The following is a 7,321-nucleotide window of genomic DNA, read 5'->3' as shown; positions in this document are numbered from 1 at the left end:
GGTTTGTTCCAATCATTTTGATCTATTGTTTCCTCCGTTAGCGAAATGAACGCACATTGCAATGAAAGTTTTCAATCTGTTGTACATTTTTAAAACCGTTTTTTCCAATAGTGTGTGTGTGTATACACACAGACAGATAAACATCCATTCACAGCTGACTTATGGTGACCATGCTGGGTTTTCAAAGCAAGAGACATTCAGAGGCGGTTTGGCATTGGCTGCCTCTGCATCATGCCCTTGATATTCCCTGGTCTCCCATCCAAATACTAATGAGGACCAACTTTGTTTAAGCTTCCAAGATCTGATGAGATTTCTCCACATGAACCTGCTGATGTGACCTTCAGTCAGTCACAAGCTCTCACAGAGCTGTTTCTCTCAAGAGCAGTTTCTGTCAGAGCTCTCTCAGCTTCACCTCCTCACCAACTCACAGGTTGTCTGTTGTGGGAAAGGGAAGGGAAAGGAGATTGTAAGCCACTCTGAGATTCCTTCAGGTCATAAAGGAAAGAAAAGGAGGAAAGGTCGCCTGTGCAAGCACCAATCGTTTCTGACTCTGGGGTGACGTTGCTTTCATGTTTTCATGGCAGACTTTTTACGGGGTGGTTTGCCATTGCCTTCCCCAGTCATCTACACTTTTCCCCCAGCAAGCTGGGTACTCATTTTACTGACCTTGGAAGGATGGAAGGCTAACCTCAAGCCAGCTACCTGAACCCAGCTTCTGCTGGGATCAAACTCAGGTTGTGAGCAGAGCTTAGGACTGCAGTACTGCAGCTTTAACATGCTGCGCCAATCTCTTCTTCTAGCTGGAGATTGGGTTAGCTTTCATTGGCAGCACATATACTAAAATTGGAATTTAGTATTCGTTGGTGGCACATACACTAAAATTGAAATTTAGAGGAGATTAGCATGGCCCTTGCATAAGGATAACATGCAAATTTGTGAAGCATTCCATTGGGCCATCTAGGTCAGGGCATATAGATATGTAAACTATATAAATATAAAGGCTGATAAACTACTGAATGATGTGATGTAAAATCTATTCTTTAATAATCGTGTCCTTTTCCATTTCTGAGCTGGATAGCATGGGAGGAGATGGTTCTTCACACCCACGTGCACACATATGCATGCGTGCACACACAGACACATACACAAGTCTTCTTCCCCTATCCCAGAAGTATGCTGTCTGTCTGTACATACCTAACCTATTGTAACACCAATGCACTTTTGAGACTCTCTGGTAATCAGCGTGCTTTGAGTCCTGGATGCAAATTATCATGTCCCATTGAATAAGCCTAGTGGAAAAGTGGCATTCCTACACAAGGGAACATTTGTCCTGCTTTCTGGTGCACCTGGAGTCTGTTGTCCATGCTTGTGGCAGCTTCTATTAGGCCACACTGTGTCTTTTGAGGCTAGGGTTGCCAGCTCTAGATTGGGAAATACCTGAATATTTTGAGGGTGGGGCCTGTGGAGGTTGGCATTTGAGGAGGTGTGGGACTTCAGCAGGTGATAATGCTATAGGCACCACTAGGGCTTCTTTTGTAGCAGAAACTCCTTTGCATATTAGGCCACACACCCCTGATGTAGCCAATCCTCCAAGAGCTGACAGGGCTCTTAGAACAGGGCCTACTGTAAGCTCCAGGAGGATTGATTACATCAGGGGTGTATGGCCTAATATGCAAAGGAGTTCCTGCTGCAAAAAAGCCCTGGGCACCACCCTCCAAAGCAGCCATTTTCTCCAGGGGAACTGATTTTGGTTGTCTGGCGATCAACTGTAATAGAAGGAGATGTCCAAGTGTCACCTGGAGGTTGGCTTGGCTAATTGAGGCCCCACCACATTTTGCTTTGTTTTGGGCAGACATTGGGGGCCTTGGGGACCAAAAGAGAATAAAAGTATTGAGATTTTGTGGGGATGGGGGGGGACAGACCAAAATAAATTCTCTTGAGCCCCCCCCCCTTTTGAGATCAACTCCATCACGATTTTGAGGAACTAAATTCAAGTCCAGTAGCAGTCTAGACTTCCCAATTCCCAGGTTCCAGCAGGGATCCCCCAGTTTTACAGGCTTCTCTCCACCCCCAGCCAGCTGGTTGGCGGGGGAAGCCCCGCCCCCATAGCCACCAGTACCTCTAGATCCCCTGCAGGTTTAGAAACAAGTCCGGTTTTAAAATGTGTGTGTGTGTGTGTGTGCCTTTAAAGTTAAGCAGGAAACAATTCATGGGGAAGAGTCAGCAGCAGCCTCTGGGAACACAGTCACTCCGTTTGTTTTGCTTTTGTTTCAGAGCAAGTAAAAGTGTGTGTGCATGTGAGAGAGAGAGAGAGAGAAGCATAGCCCCTGTAATTTTCAGATGTCATTGTGGAGGAACCAGACCCAGTGTGTGTGAGAGACAGTGTGTGTACTTTTCAGAAGTCTTTGTAGGGGAGGCAATAATAGTGTGTGTGTTTCTATGTGCTTGTTTTGCATTGTTTTCAGAGTCTTTGTATAGGAGCCTGTTTATGGGATGGAGGAAAACTCCACCTCTCTCTCTTTATTTGCCTATGTTAGCCTGAAGAACAGCAGTTCCTGTAAGGCCCCAGGGAGATCACAAAAATGTGAGCTTGCAAACTTTGTGCATTTTGGCTGCTTTTTGTGTGTTTGCACTTTCATTTACTAGAATTGCAGCTGTTGGAGGATGAGGAAATGATGATTATTCAGGTGAGCTGCTCTACTGTATTTTTATGCATTTTTGTGGAAATGGGAAAGTCTGGCTCCATCTCATAGTCTCCTAGCTCCACCCCCACAGTCTCCTGGCTTCACCCCCAAAGTCCCCAGATATTTTCTGAATTAGACTTGGCAACCCTAAGTAGCACCACAGATACCAACAGGAATTTCAGGGTATAACAGATTTTGAAGTATACACCTTGTTGCCCCACAGAGGTTTCCTTTTCAGAGATTTCTAGTAAAAAGAGTATCTTGCACTATATGCGTGCCAAATTTCAGCTTTCTAGGTTACCTGGGAATACTTTTTAAAAAGCAAAAAACCAAGACAGGTAGAACTTCAATCTGGTGCTCCAAAATAGTAATTTATTATTAACTAGCACTTTTATGCATTTCAAGGGAGAAGTATACCGCTTCCCCATTTTCAGATTTTTCTAATAGGACTGGCTTGCATCCTTAATTTCTGAGCTCTATTGCATTGAACTACAGCATTTACTGCAGTGCAAGACTAGGGTTTCTCTCCAAGTATGCCAGTGGACAGTGGACATGGCTGATAGAGCATCCGCTTGGCATGCAGAAGACCCTGGGTTCAGTTCCTGGCATTTCTAGTTAAAGGATCTGGCAGTAGGTGACGTGAAAGATTCCTGTTTGAGAGCATGGAGAACCACTACCAGTCTGAGTGGTACAATACCAATTTTGCTGACCAATGGTCTGATTCAGTATAAGGCAGCTTTGTGTGTTTGTTCATGTGTGGTGAAAGAGGGGCTACCAGTGTAGCATTCAATGAGCCTGGAGTAGTATTAACACCTGGGCTTTTTTGTAGCAGGAACTCCTTTGCATATTAGGCCACACACCCTGATTTGGCCAATCCTCCAAGAGTTTACAGGGGTCCTAGTACAGGGCCTGCTGTCAGCTCCAGGAGGATTGGCTACATCAGAGGTGTGGGGCCTTATATGCAAAGGAGTTCCTTGCTAAAAAAAAGAGTCCTGCATCTTACATTGTCATGCAAGTTTTAGTTATGTCCAGTTTTAAAAAAATGTTTCTAGTATATAACATTTTTAGGACCATTGTTTTACATTCGGAGTTGCTTCCTTTTGCATAAATACAGTTTTATTCTGCACCATGAAGGCTACAGTGCATTTGAATTATGGAAATGCTAACAAATTCTGACTAGGAAGGAGGAGACCTCTCCACCCATCCTTTAAAAAATACTTGTCATAACTTCCAGCTTTACTGGATAGTGTAAATGTTTGAAGCAGGCTTTGTGACTTTAGTCCTTGATGAAATTTTATTTTCAACTGCTCTTCCTCAGATAACAAATTTGGGACCAAACAACATGTTTGTATTTTTGAAGAAAGCCCAAATAGGCAGTTTGTCCCCTGGAATATGTGTCTGTAGAGGCTACACTGGGGAAGTCCCCATTCACCTGAGACCTCTAAACTCACCTTTCAGTGACTTGAAAAAGAGCTGGTTCTTTGGCCAAGCCACCTGCTTGGGGTCGTGTAATGAAGGGCCAACACATCAAGAGGCATGAGGTTAGTAGGGTGGTGGTCATCAATGGGTGGCCAAACGAGAAAAATGATGATGATATTGGATTTATACCCTGCCCTTCGCTCTGAATCTCAGAGTGGCTTACAATCTTCACAACAGACACCCTGTGAGGTAGGTGGGGCCGAGAGAGCTCTCTCAGAAGCTGTCCTTTCAAGGTAGGGTTGCCAAGTCCAATTCAAGAAATATCTGGGGACTTTGGGGGTAGAGCCAGGAGACTTTGGGGTGGAGCCAGGAGACATTCAGGGTGGAGTCAGGAACAAGGGTGTGACAAGCATAATTGAACTCCAAGGGAGTTCTGGCCAACACATTTAAAAGGACAGCACACCTTTTTAAATGTCTTCCTTCCATAGGAAATAATGAAGGATTGGGGCACCTTCTTTTGGGGCTCATAGAATTGGACCCCCTGGTCCAATAGTTTTGAAACTTGGGGGGAACTTTGGGGAGAGGCACTAGATACTATACTGAAAATCTGGTGCTTCTACCTCAAAAAACAGCTCCCCCAGAGCCCCTGAAACCTCCAGATCAATTCCCCATTATACCCTATGAGAATCCATCTCCACATAGGGAATAATGAAGTGCTCAGCAGACATTCCCCCCCCCCCCTACTTTCTGGCGACTCTGAAGTGAGGGATTGGCCTCTCTACTCACGAGTTGCTGCCAACTTCTTCAAAGTAACACAGACACACTATCCCAAGAGGAAGCCTTTCAAGTGGAGACTGAAGCCTCTGGAGGTGGAAAGGCATATGGTCCTCTGGGGGTGGGGCTTCTCCCCGCTGGCCAGCTGACTGGGGGCGGAAAGGAGCCTGGGAAAGCGGAAGAACCCCTGCTGGGACCTGGGGATTGGCAAGCCTATTTCAAGGGCAGCTCTGCAAGAGCGATGGCTGACCCAAGGCCATTCCAGCAGCTGCAAGTGGAGGAGTGGGGAATCAAACCTGGTTCTTCCAGATAAGAGTCCGCACACTAACCACTACACCAAAGTGGCTCTCCAAAGATGATTAAAAAACTAACATTTGCATATGTTGATTTACAAACAACCACTGAAATTTAAATAAAAGTATAACTCACCCTAGTGTTAGTTCTGTCTGCTATCTCATTGCTGACTGTTGATGGGGATCTTTTCCAGGGTTCTGCCTTTGAGCTTATCCTCTGTCATTCACTCTGGCTTGATTTTATAGCCCTTCTTCCAAATGCAGTCTGCTCTGGAGGCCTGGGTTTGGAGCAGGGCAGCAGGGATTTGGATCCTGCTACCCATTGTTCCCAAGTCCTCAAACTCCATTTTTATGGCTACAATGAGCCAGGTAGGAACACCCATATAAGTCTTCACTTGAGTTCTCATACACAACAGTGCTGATGTCACTGTGTCCATGCATCCAGCTCTGGATTGTGAAATTCCGGGAATGGAGCCTAGGGAGACCAGGGTTTGAGGAGGGGTACAATGCTATAGAGTCCGACTTCCAAAGCGGCCATTTTCTCCAGAGGAACCAGTCAGTTTGGTGTAGTGTTTAAGAGCCAGTTTGGTGCAGTGCAGGGGTGACCAGACTTACTTAGCATAAGGGCCACATAGGACAAATATCAGATTTTTGAGAGCTGCAACACAGGAAGGAAAGGAAGGAAGGACACAGATTTATACCCCACCCTTTTCTATGAATCAGAGTCTCAGAGTGGCTTACACTTTCCTTTATCTCCTTCCCCCAACAGACACACTGTGAGGTGGGTGGGGGTGAGAGAGCTCTTCCTTTAAAGGACAACTCCTACAAGAGCTATGGCTAACCCAAGGCCATTCCAGCAGGTGCAAGTGGAGGAGTGGGGAATCAAATCCAGTTACATAAGAACATAAGAACATAAGAGAAGCCATGTTAGATCAGGCCAATGGCCCATCCAGTCCAACATTCTGTGTCACACAGCGGCCAAATATATATATATATATATATATATATACACACACACACACACACACACACACTGTGGCTAATAGCCACTGATGGACCTCTGCTCCATATTTTTATCTAACCCCTTCTTGAAGGTGGCTATGCTTGTGGACGCCACCACCTCCTGTGGCAGTGAATTCCACATGTTAATCACCCTTTGGGTGAAGAAGTACTTCCTTTTATCTGTTTTAACCTGTCTGCTCAGCAATTTCATCAAATGCCCACGAGTTCTTGTATTGTGAGAAAGGGAGAAAAGTACTTCTTTCTCTACTTTCTCCATCCCATGCATTATCTTGTAAACTTCTATCATGTCACCCCTCAGTCGACGTTTCTCCAAGCTAAAGAGCCCTAAGCATTTCAACCTTTCTTCATAGGGAAGGTGTTCCAGCCCAGATTAGAGTCTGCACACCTAACCACTACACCAAACTGGAAGGATGAAAGGAAGGCAGGCAGGCAGGCAAATAGATGGAGGAGGGAAGGAGAGATGGGAATAAAGCAATTTTAACTTTAAATGCATTCTCCAAGCCACCGGCTGTAGCTCCTGTGCAATTGAGCAAGCCTGGCAAACCAAGCCTGGCAAATCAAGCAGAAGGAGGCAAGAGAAGGAGAAGGACACAGATGACAGTGAGTTGCTCAAGGACCTGATTGGAGCTCTCCAGGGGCCTGATTCAGCCCCTGGGCCACATGTTTGACACCCCTGATCTACAGGGTCACCATACTTCAGCTATGATTTGACGGCACTTTCCACCTCAGCTCTGGCCTGGAGACCTCAGATAGCCTGATCCTAATTCATAGAGCACCAGACCCAGCTTTATGCTCTTGGATCCTAGAAGGCTTTCTAGAGATTGCATTCAATCCATCTGACTTTAAACCTTTGGGTTAGGTTTGATGGAATTTGCCACCATCTCGTTGGATATACACAAACCTCCCAGTGGCTGTGTATAGTCTGTAGGTCTTTATGCCGCTTTATCCCTGCTTTAACAATGCTTTGAATGAAATCCCTGTTATGGTAAGTTTCTGCTTCTGCTGTGCAAACTGATTTAGCCCTTGCCCTGCAGTTTCATTACTGTGCCCCCACAGAAGCCAGAGCCACCTTTCCCAGTTTGTTTATGGGGTTTAGATTTTTGTTTTATTGCAGGTTTTAAAACCATC

The 7,321-nt window shown here is 45.5% G+C and overlaps 1 pseudogene; it reads left to right on the top strand.

Annotated features, from left to right (window-relative positions):
- The first annotated feature begins 853 nt into the window (after nucleotides 1–853).
- LOC132567865 (U6 spliceosomal RNA) lies at nucleotides 854–950 on the top strand (annotated as a pseudogene).
- The last annotated feature ends 6,371 nt before the right edge of the window (nucleotides 951–7,321 follow it).

The sequence above is a fragment of the Heteronotia binoei genome, chromosome 2 (assembly GCF_032191835.1).
Source record: "Heteronotia binoei isolate CCM8104 ecotype False Entrance Well chromosome 2, APGP_CSIRO_Hbin_v1, whole genome shotgun sequence".
NCBI classification, from domain to species: Eukaryota; Metazoa; Chordata; class Lepidosauria; order Squamata; family Gekkonidae; genus Heteronotia; species Heteronotia binoei.
Note: the sequence above shows the minus strand (reverse complement) of the source record. Positions and strands in the feature narration are given on the sequence as shown.